The sequence below is a fragment of the Gekko japonicus genome, unplaced genomic scaffold, assembly GCF_001447785.1.
Source record: "Gekko japonicus isolate JY-2015 unplaced genomic scaffold, Gekko_japonicus_V1.1 scaffold1639, whole genome shotgun sequence".
NCBI classification, from domain to species: domain Eukaryota; kingdom Metazoa; phylum Chordata; class Lepidosauria; order Squamata; family Gekkonidae; genus Gekko; species Gekko japonicus.
The window spans coordinates 397,334-408,198 of record NW_015170330.1 but is presented as its reverse complement, the minus strand read 5'-3'; the positions used below and the strand labels follow the sequence as shown (position 1 = coordinate 408,198).

The following is a 10,865-nucleotide window of genomic DNA, read 5'->3' as shown; positions in this document are numbered from 1 at the left end:
TAACTATGGCTGATCCTGATTAGCTTCCAAGTTGTGACAAGCTTGGTCTAAGCTGGGCTATTAGGGCCGCTACTCAGAAGAAAGCCCTGTTGAATTCAATGCAGCAGATCTAGCAGTTCTGCTCAGCAAAGTCTGGAATCAATCTTCAAGCCTAAGAAACTCTCCTCCGACTTAAATAGCTCAACAGAAGCGTTTTCCTGTGAAGCTGAAGCTGACTTGGTTTGCCATTGCCTGCCTCTGCGTAGTGGCCCTGGTATTCTTTGGTGGACTCCCATCCAAATACTAACCATGGCTGTCCCTAATGAAGTGTGCATGCAAATGAAAGCTTATACCCAGAATTGAACATTCTTGGTCTTAAAGGTGCCACTGGACTCAAACTTTATTCCATGACTGACCCTGCTTGGCTTCAGAGGTATGACAAGATTTGGCTAGCCTCCCTTAGGCTGGAGGAGAGAGTCAGACTCTGCTGAGCAGTGTGGCTGGAGCCAAGAAGCACACCCCAGTTATGGGGCTTAAATTTACACTGGGAAATTTACTAAGTAGCGATTTGCTTGAGGATTCCGCATACCAAACTATATTGATTCACGCTTTTGCAAGAAGATGCAAGTCAAGAGAATCTGCTTAAGAATCCTCATCCCCCACTCCAAAAAGGGCCAGATCTATAGTATAATCTTCTGTTCCTTGGAAACTTGCCTGTTTGCAAATCTGGCCACCTTCCCAAAGCGTAAAACCTTCCTGTCAGTTTTAATGTGGAACCTGGTCCTATGTACACTTATTTAGAAGAAAGCTGTCCTGAATTCACTAAGGTTTACTTCCAAGTCCATGGGATTAAACTATTACTGAGCTTCAGGTACATACTTAAGTGTTGTCAAGTCGTAACAGGCTTATGGTGATCCCAGCAACAGGCTTTCAAGGCAAGTGAGAAGCTAGGGTGGTTTGCCATAGCCTTCTTCTGCAGAGAGCCAGTTTGGTGGAGTGGTTAAGAGCGCAGACTCTAATCTGGGAGAGCTGGGTTTGATTCCCCACTCCTCCACATGCAGCTGCTGGCGTGACCTTAGGTCAATCACTGTTCTCTCAGAGCTGTTCTCTAGAGAGCAGTTCTCAAAAGAGCTCTCTCAGCCCCACCTACTTCATCACAAGGTGAATCTTGTGGGGAGGGGAAGGGAAAGGAGATTGTAAACCTCTCTGAGACTCTGAGTGAAGCGTGGAGTATAAATCCAGTCTTTTTTCTTCTTCTTCTTCTTCTCCTTCTTCTTCTCCTTCTCCTCCTCCTTCTTCTTCTCCTTCTCCTTCTTCTTCTCCTTCTTCTCCTCCTCCTTCTCCTCCTCCTCCTCCTCCTCTTCTTAAGAAGCTTCCTGGGTGGTCTCCCATCCCAACACCAACGCTGCTTAGCTTCTGAGATCTGACAAGATCATGCTACACCATGCCACCTTCCCTCTCTTGGCTTGAGTATCACTTTTTTGTTCTTGTTGTTCAGTCGCACAGTAGATACTTATTTGACCCTTTCTCTCAGGGCAGTGTGTAATCCCTCCATCCCCCAACAACACTGTAATTTGGTCAAGGTCATCCAGTGAACTTAATGGCATAGTGCAACTAGAACCTGTTTTACATTCCTATCCAAATACTATAATTACTATACTATGCTGGCTGTCTGCACTGCATACACTTATAAAGAAGAATTTGATCAGTTTATTTCCATTGCCTAGGTTTAGGTTTTTATTGGGCATGCATGAAATAATAATCAAAAATGTTTTATCGGACAGTAATGTTTGGACACGAACGAACGTCCCTTGTAACGAAGACTACTGAGCCAGCCTCTAAAGGAATGAACATCATTAATCACCAAGTTTGGTGCAATGAATAAAACCCTCTCTCTATCCCAGTGTTCTCCCCCTCCATACACACCCCTCTTTGGAGATACAGCTGGCTTTCCCTGTGCGTGAGTGCATGTATGCAATTGCCACCTGAATTAAAGATAGATTGGTCAAGCTGTGTAATTTCTTTTCCTTTAAGAGGGAGGGGGGCAGTGGGAGGGGAAAAGAGAGAGAGAGAGAGGATTCCCCCCTCTCTTTCTGCATCAGGGAGCGATTGTCCTGCATGCTGTTCTTGGCTGCCTGCTTATTCTCTCCTTTCTTTCATTTGGAATAGCTGCAGTCCCGCTCTGCATTGCCCCACTGCAGGACCCATCCTTCTTCAGTCCAAGTGGAAAAAGTTCTCTCTGTGTGTCACCCGAGAGAACCCAACGCGGGCAGCGAGCTTTACATTAAGGAAAGATCCCTGCAGCTCTGCATCTTCCTTGCCTCCAGAAAGACCCGTGAGTGATGAAATTAGACTCTCTTTTCATTTTATTACAAAGTGATGCTCTTGGGCTATCAGGTTTCTTCATGGAATCATAGAGTGAGGGGGGGAGGGAAATCAGCAAGTAACACCACCGAATTAATATGGATTACTCATTTTTGTGCAAGAATTTGCTACTTTACAAAAAAAAACACCTCATCTAAACCTTCTTTATTTTAAAGATGCATATATTTATTACTGTTCCTCCAGTCAGTCAAAAAGGTAAGGGCTAGAGTTCTCATGGGAATTCAGCATAAAATGGGACCTATGTCTTCATTCTAAATAATAATAATAATAATTATTATTATTATTATTTCCCAGAATCAAATGATGTAGTGTAGATCATGTCACCGTAATAGAATATCTGGGAGTTCTGTGACTGCAGTTTTTGTTGCTTGCTGATCATATGTTTTTGGCAAGGGCATAACCTTCGTTTTAGGATTATTTCCATGTCTTTTTTGTGGGGTGGGAATCCATCATGCAAGTTTAAAAATCAATCAGTTGTCTTGGGTTCCAACCACACTTTCTCTCCCCTGTCCAACTCTCTCTCTCTCTCTCTCTGCCTCTGTCTGTGTGTGATATAGGGGAAGAGTCTGAGCAATCCCATAAGAATTGCCTCAGGCATCACTGATGCTGTGGGCTATACTGTCTCTGAACATGGAGGTTCCATTTAGTTATAGAATCATAGAATGTTAGAGTTGGAAGGGACCTTGCAGGTCATCTAGCCCAACCCCCCGCACTCTGCAGGCGCTTAGCTGAATGATAGCCCTACAGCACACCCGAAAGATGGTTGTCCAGCCTCCGCTTGAATATAGCTTGAGAATTCTCATACAACTTCAGCTCCAACATGAAGGCAAGGCCTTGATCTTCATGCCCTATTTGCTGGCCCTCCAGAGTAAGGAATTCTTGTAGGGTCAGCTTGTGGTGGAAAACCATAATCCAGTTTAGTTGTGTAACATTGCCCTTGGAATTACAGAATTTAGAGCTTTTCATCTCTGCTGTCAGGCAGTTGTGTAATACAGCTGGCAGAGTGATGGACTTGGGTGATCCTTCGACTGACCACTACACCAAATTGGCTCTCATGTTGAGGCCTTAAAATTAAGTTGAGCATTAGAAGTGCGACGGGCCCTGTTTGCACCTGTGGTAATACTAGTCTTAATAAAACTACGTAGAAGCATGCCTAACTAACACCTGTGCAGTTTTCCGTAGAAAAGCCACATGGATTAGCATCCCTTGGTTGGCTACTAGTTTTGCTGGAGAGAGGTCTTGAAAAGTGTGGTGAGCCAAGGCTTCCATATGATCAGTTTGCAGTTACCATTCCCGGGTCTCCTCAGGGTCAGACCCTGAAACCTGGGAGGTGACACAGGGGAACTGAAAGGTGGAGTCTGGTGGAGCAGGGGTGGAGCCCGGGAGCTGATTGGCAGAATTTATCAGAGTAGTAGGTGGAGCCTGTCATCACTAGTGATTTTTTTTAAAGAGATCTCATGCCTCCTTTAAGTGATCTCCAGTCAGTGCAGGATAAGTCCCTCTTTCCCATATATTCTGAACATACTAGTTGATTATAGCTGGTGTCAGCCTCTCAATCACTTTCTGTCACAGAATGAAAGAAATTAGTCTTAGTTCTATAAGTTCTTAGCTTTCCCTATCATTTTTTAATTTTCACAGCAACTCTGTCCACAGACTGGGGGAGGGGTGTGTGAGAGAAAATGGCTTCCCTGAGGCCATCTAATGAGTCCCTGACAGAAATGAGGGGGTGGGAACCTGTGGGATTTGAAGCACCTGGTCATAGGTTCAAACCTGTGACATCCCAGATCTCGTTTTGCTGATGGATTGGCAGGAAAAAACCAAAGTCTTTCTTCCCACAAGGTGTAATTAACTTATGGACGTGATATACAGTATGGGTTATGCTACTGAAGCGGTTGTTCTATTGACAGAACACTGTCATCATTTAATTTAAATGGAAGATAGACACACGGAGCTCACTGCAACATTAGCTTGGATCAGTGGCCTTCAGCCGATGGGCCAGTAGTGTTAGCTGGGTCATGGAGCTGCTACTTGGGGGGGGGGCTACCTTTGGGAAGGGCCTCCTTGCTAATGCAGATGTGCATGCCCTCTCTTGCTGTGCACACACACTGAGAGGAGGGGCAAGGTATTCAGACTGGAATAAAATGCATCAAAGGGTGAACTGAGAGCCAATTAGTTGTAGCGGTTAGGAGCGTGGACTCTAATCTGGGAGAACTGGGTTTGATTCCCCACTCTTCCACATGCAGCTGATGGTATGACCTTGGGTCAGTCATAAGTTCATTCAGAGCTGTTCTCTCACCAGCAGTTCTCGAGCAGCTCTCTCAACCCCACCTACCTCACAGGGTGTCTGTTGTGGGGAGGGGAAGGGAAGGGAAAGGGATTGTAAACTGCTCCGAGACTCCTTCGGGTAATGAAGGGCAGGGTATATATCCAATCTTCTTCTTCTTTAAGTTTTAGAACAAAGTTTTAAGTCCAGCGGCACCTTTAAGACCAACAAAGTTTTATTCAAAGTGTATGCTTTCGTGTGCAAGCACAATTCTTCAGATACAGCCATAGAATCATAGAGTTGGAAGGGACCTCCAGGGTCATGTAATCCAACCCCCTGCACAATGCAGGAAATTCACAAATACCTCCCCCCACCCCCACCCCAGTGACCGCTGTTCCACACCCAGAAGATGAAACAGAATTTCCTCAACCATTACGTATAGGAAGAGAGAGGGTTGTGTGTGGAGGGTTTTGCCAGGAAGGGTTAGTTAGAGTGCGTTCAGATAGGCAGCTAACCCCGCCATTATGCCGGCTCACATTTGATCCCGATCTTTTAAATCCGTCCTCGCACGACCAGACATCCCCTGGGGGAATCACCTTACCGTGCGCTGCTTCTGCTGTGGATTGTCTAGACGCCATCCACTGAAGGAGGCACTCGTGGTGGTTTAAAAAAACAAAAAAAAACTACTTTTGTGCATGCGCATAGGCAAGATATCGCAGCCTTGTTTATCCACGCATGCACAGAATCAAGATTTTTAAACAAAGGCGCCTGTTCAGGATGGTCTGACGTCAGACTGTCCCGAACAGGCACCATTTTTAAATCGTGCGCTGGAACGCTCAGACAGGGGAAAGTCCGCGAATGGCTTGTCAGGAACCAAAAACTCCAGATTTTAAGTAGTACCTTTTTAGTACAGCTCCGAAGCGCGGCAAAACAGGATGCTCATGGAAGATGGACGTTTCCCAGATGTTGATGTCTGGACATTACATTTAAATCCGTGCCTTGCGTGGATCTAAAGAGCCATCTGATCAGACCCTTAGAATCAAGATGCATAAGTAACTGGATGATTATAGCTAAGATTGGATTAAGGCAGTTCTGTGAGTGGCAGTAAATTAATACACAAGAGTAAATTAGCATACAAGAGTTAACAAACAGATGTGAGAATGAATTGAAAATCTACCCCTTCTATGCAGGCTTCTGGATCCCCAACTCTGCTATTTTATTCCTACCCTTGGGAATTCCATGAAGGAAGCTAAAACTTTTAGTGGGACCCTGAGACCTAGAATTGCCAACCTCCAGGTGCAGTCTTAGGGTTGTCTGGGATGATCTTTTAATAAAAGATTTTTAAAAATTAAAACCTCATTGGTGGCTTCTGGGTATTCCCTGAAAGTGATGTTATTGTGCGGGCGATACTGGTGAGTTTTAATTTAAAAAAATAATAATTTTTTTTTTAATGTTTAATTTTCCAGTGGCGGGGAACATGAATTCAGGGCAGGGGATCCCCCAACTGGGGGCTTGGCAGCTCTATGCAGCCCAGGGATCTCCCAGGATCATAACTGATCTCCAGCCTACAGTTCTTCTGGAACTGCAGTCGGAGTTGTCAACCTGAATAATAACCTTCTGGCAAGTCCTATTGCTACATCTGCTTCCCCCTCCATATATTGCCCTTTCTCTGCTGGGTTAGCAATTTGTATCATGATTCAAAGGGTTAGCAGCCTCCAGGTGGTTGCTGGAGAACTCCTGGGATTACGACTGAGATCAGTTCATCTGGAGAAAATGACCTCTTTGGAAGGCAGACTCCAAGGCATTATGGCCTCATTGAAGTCCCCTCTCCAAACCCTGCCTTCCTCAGGCTCCACCACCCAAATCTTCAGTTATTTCACAACCTGAAGTTACTAATCCCTGGTTGATTTGATGGTAGAATTACCAAGCTGGTTTCTTTTTTACTGGCCCTCTTTCTGTAGTTTTAACTTCAGCCTGACTTATTGACACTAACAAGCAATGTTGCTTTTTGTGTATTCTAAGAAGTGCCATCAGATAATTCCCAGATATAAAATGCTGCTGCAGGAGCAGTCTTCTTCTTCTTTTCTTCTCCTTCTTCCGTCTAGCCACCCTTTTTGGCAGCAGGGAGCTTTGGGAAAGTGAAAGTGGCATTACACACTACCATGACATCACTTCCAGGTGTGCCCAGAAGTGACATCATGGCATCATGCAATGTTCTAATAAATTCCCAGATCTCTATAGTTTTTAACCATAGAGATTTAGTGGCAGCAGCAGCAGGAGCCCAGGGGTTAGGAGTGGAAGATTGCCCACCATAGTGGGCAACCTGGCAAGGCAACTTTGGGTGGGTGTGTTTGCTTCCTGCTCTCAGGGTTGACTTTTTCCTTGTCTTCCCCTGTATCAGCCTGACTGGCTTTCTATCTGGTTCTTGACTGTTTGCTGTGCAAAATTATTTACTCTTTGCTTTGAACCAGATACCATCTTGGATTGCTCAAGATGATGGGACAAAAAAGTATTGGTAAACTGGCCTCTCCTGGTTCGTGTCTCAGGGCCTTTTCATGACCTCTTTTCAGCTTTTAGGATGGCTAGCCTGTTAAGGCTACACACTAACTCATGTAAAACCATCTTGTGGGTTCAGCATACAGCAAACAAAAAGAACCAGTAGAGATTTGCAAGGCTCCACAGTGTGGGAGAATGTCAGTGCCAGCTCAAAGCAGACCAAATGCATTCAGGAGATGGAGCATCATTTAACAAAGAGCTGCTTTTTCATACCAACCTGCCTTCAGGGAGCCAGCTTTTGGCCAGACTCCCTTCCTCCTCTATCGTGGGGACATTTCGATCCTCAAAGGGTTTGGAACAAGCCAAGCAGCCTTGGCGGGGGGCGGGGGGAGAGCAGGAGGGAGGACAAGAAAATGAACTCATTCATGGCTCTGTCCAGTTAAGCAGCACCAGAGATGTCAGCAAGAAGAAATCCCTTTCCTATCAAGGGCTATTAGGCAGCATAGCTAAATAGAACCTCCACATTCAGGAGCAGTAAGTAAAGGTAAAGGTAAAGGTTCCCTTGCTCGAAAGCCAGTAGAATCTGACTCTAGGTTTGCGGTGCTCATCTCCGTTTCAAAGCTGAAGAGCCAGCGCTGTCCGAGGACGTTTCCGTGGTCATGTGGCCGGCATGACTAAACACCAAGGTGCACGGAACGCTGTTACCTTCCCACTGAAGTGGTACCTATTTATCTACTTGCAATTTCTTGCTTTCGAACTGCTAGGTTGGCAGGAGCTGGAACTAGAGACGGGAGCTCACTCTGTCATGCGGCACACTCGGGTCTCGAACTGCTGAACTACCGACCTTCCACAGCCTGCAGTTCAGCGTCTTAACCACTTGAGCCACCGCAGCTCCTCAGGAGCAGTAGAAAAGAGCAAAAGTCCAATAGCACCTTAAAGACTAACACAATTTGTGGCAGACAATGAGCTTTCGTGCGTTACTGCTCACTTCTTCAAATACAGATTCTTCAGAAGTGAGCAGTGACTCACAAAAACTCATAACCTGCCACGTATTTTGTTAGTCTTTAAGGTACTACTGGACTCTTGCCCTTTTCTACTGCCGCATGGCTACCCATCTTGATCTATTCAGGAACAGTGTACCTATGAATAAGCAGAAGCTGGGGATGAGCAAGAGGGGAGGGGTGCAGCCTTTTTTGCCCTGCTTGTGAGCTTCTCAGAGGGATCTGATTGGCTTGGAAACCCGATGCTGGACTTGGTTACATTCAGCAAGGTTGTTCTGTGTTTTTTATGAAAGAGAAATGTATCAGTGGCTGTTACCTGTGATAATGAAATAGAACCTCCTTGTTCAGAGGCATTGTACCTCAGCACCAGTGGCTGGGATGATAAGAGGCACGGGGTGGATTATCGTTTTCACATCTCACTTGTGGGCTCCCCAGAAACATCTGTCAAAAAGCTAGACTAGATGGATATTTGCTTTGATCCAGCAGGGCTTGGCCTTATGTTCCAATTAGCCACTTATCAGCCACATATTAAAAACATAAGAAGAGCCCTGCTAGATCAGACCAATAGTCCATCTAGTCCAGTATCCTGTCTCACACAGTGGGCAACCAGTTCCTCTGGATGGCCAACAACAGGGCACAGAGGCCAAGGTTTTCCCCTAATGTTGCCTCCTGGCTCCAGGATTCAGAGGATTAGTGCCTCTGAGTGTGGAGGTTCCCTTCAGTCACCATGGCTAGTAGCCATTGATAGACTTATCCTCCATGAATCTATCTAATTCCCTGTTATTCCTGTGGCCTTCAACACATCCTTTGGCAGCAAATTATACATTTTAATAACTCTGTGTAAAGTAGTATTTTGTTTTGTCCGTCCTGTACTGCTCATCAGCTTCATTGGATGTCCTTGACTTTTAGTATTTTGGGAGAGGGAGGCAGCGTTCACACACGTGAGATAATGTGGTGGGGGGGAAGCAAGGCTATTTGCTCTGCAGGAATCTGACCCACATTTGCGTGATCACACAGTCCCTGGGAGCTGTGGCGGGTGGGCCACCACTGCGTGATCAGATGTATTTCCAGTGCGCTTCAACGAGGGATCAATGATTTGCATCTCCGCACCGAGTGCTCCCTATGCAGTGTGCAATGATGGGCATACCAAAACGGGGGGGTTTTTGGGGGGGGGGGAATGGCATGGATTCGGGATGGCCCGATCAGACCATCCTGACGCCATGGAAGCGTGCTGGTGCAATCATACTGGGGAAAGTCTGTTCCTGGCCCATAGCAAACCCGTTTGCTACTGGGTTTTCCAGTAGTGGAGCAAAACGGGTTGCCGATGGGAGTGGGACGCTTGGCGGATGTTGCCGTCTGATCGTGCCCTTAAAATCTGCCTGGCATTTACACCTATGGTGCAGCTAAGTCTGCGAGTGATCTTACCTGGAGAAAAGTTTCTCTTTGTCAACTCTGTCTACCCCAAGCATAATTTTATAAACCTCTATCATGTCACCCCTTAGTTGTCTCTTTTCTAAACTGAAAAGTCCCAGATTCTTCAGCCTTTCCTCATAGTGAAGGTGCTCCACCCCCCCCATCATCTTGGTTGCCCTCCTCTGTACTTTTTCCACCTCTGCAATGTCCTTTTTGAGATACGGTGACCAGAACTGTACACAGTATTCCAAATGAGGTCGCACCATAGATCTATACAGGGGCATTACAATATTGGCTGTTTTATTCTCAATCCCTTTCCTAATAATCTCTAACATAGAGTTTGCCTTTGTCACCACTGTAGCACACTGCATTGACACTTTCGTTGAGCTATCCACTATGAGCCCAAGATCTTTCCCCCTCTCAGTCTCAGCAAGTTCAGGGACCATTAGCCTGTACTTGAAGCTGGGATTTTTTGTCCCAATGTGCATCACTTTATATTTACCAACACTGAACTTCATTTGCCACATTGTCGCCCACCCACCCAGTTTGTGAAGGTCCTCTTGGCACTCTTCACAGTTAGCCTTGGTTTTCACCACCTTGAATAATTTTGTGTCATCTGCAGATTTGGCCACTACACTGCTACCCCTAGTTCCAGATCATTTATAAATAAATTAAAGAGTACCAAGTACCTATACTGATCCTTGTGGGACCCCACTGTTTACTTCCCTCCATTGTGAGAACTGTCCATTGATTCCTACTCTTTGCTTCCTGTCATTTAACCAGTTTTTAATTCATAAGAGAACCCTCCTCTTTTTTTAATTTATTTTTTAATTGTTTTTCACAAATTTTACATATTATATTTTGACCATGCATTACATAGTAATTTTTATTCCCCCCCCCCTCCCCCCTATGCTATCCCGGTGTTTTAGTCCTATATTCCCAGCCATGGGCACAAAGTCCGAATCTTGCTCTGAATGTCTATTCTTCCTTCTGTCGGTATCCATTCCAGGTAGGTCTTCCACTTCATCATGATCCCCGTAGTCTTATCTTCCCATGTGGCCTTACGTTCCAGCTTTTCGATTATGTCAGACTGTATGAAATCAAACAAATAATTATGCCAGATTTCTACTGTCCATTTATTTTTGTTCTTCCAGCCTAAAGCTATTACTGCTTTACCTCCTAGTATCATGGCTTTAAACACAGCTTGGTTCTCTTTGCTTATTGCTGGGTTACCTACTATACCCATTAGCGTTAAATTAAAGTTAATGGATAATGATGCTTTACATGTCTTTTTTATAGTTTGTAATATCTTTGTCCAGAAAACTCTA

The 10,865-nt window shown here is 45.2% G+C and overlaps 1 protein-coding gene across 1 annotated transcript in view; it reads left to right on the top strand.

The window, feature by feature from the left end:
• The first annotated feature begins 2,210 nt into the window (after positions 1 to 2,210).
• Positions 2,211 to 10,865, top strand: part of BCAN (brevican) — a 76,598-nt gene continuing 67,943 nt past the window's right edge. Inside the window, exon 1 of the mRNA XM_015418126.1 lies at positions 2,211 to 2,314. The gene's annotated coding sequence lies outside the window, so the exon portion shown is untranslated. The remainder of the gene's footprint in view (positions 2,315 to 10,865) is intronic.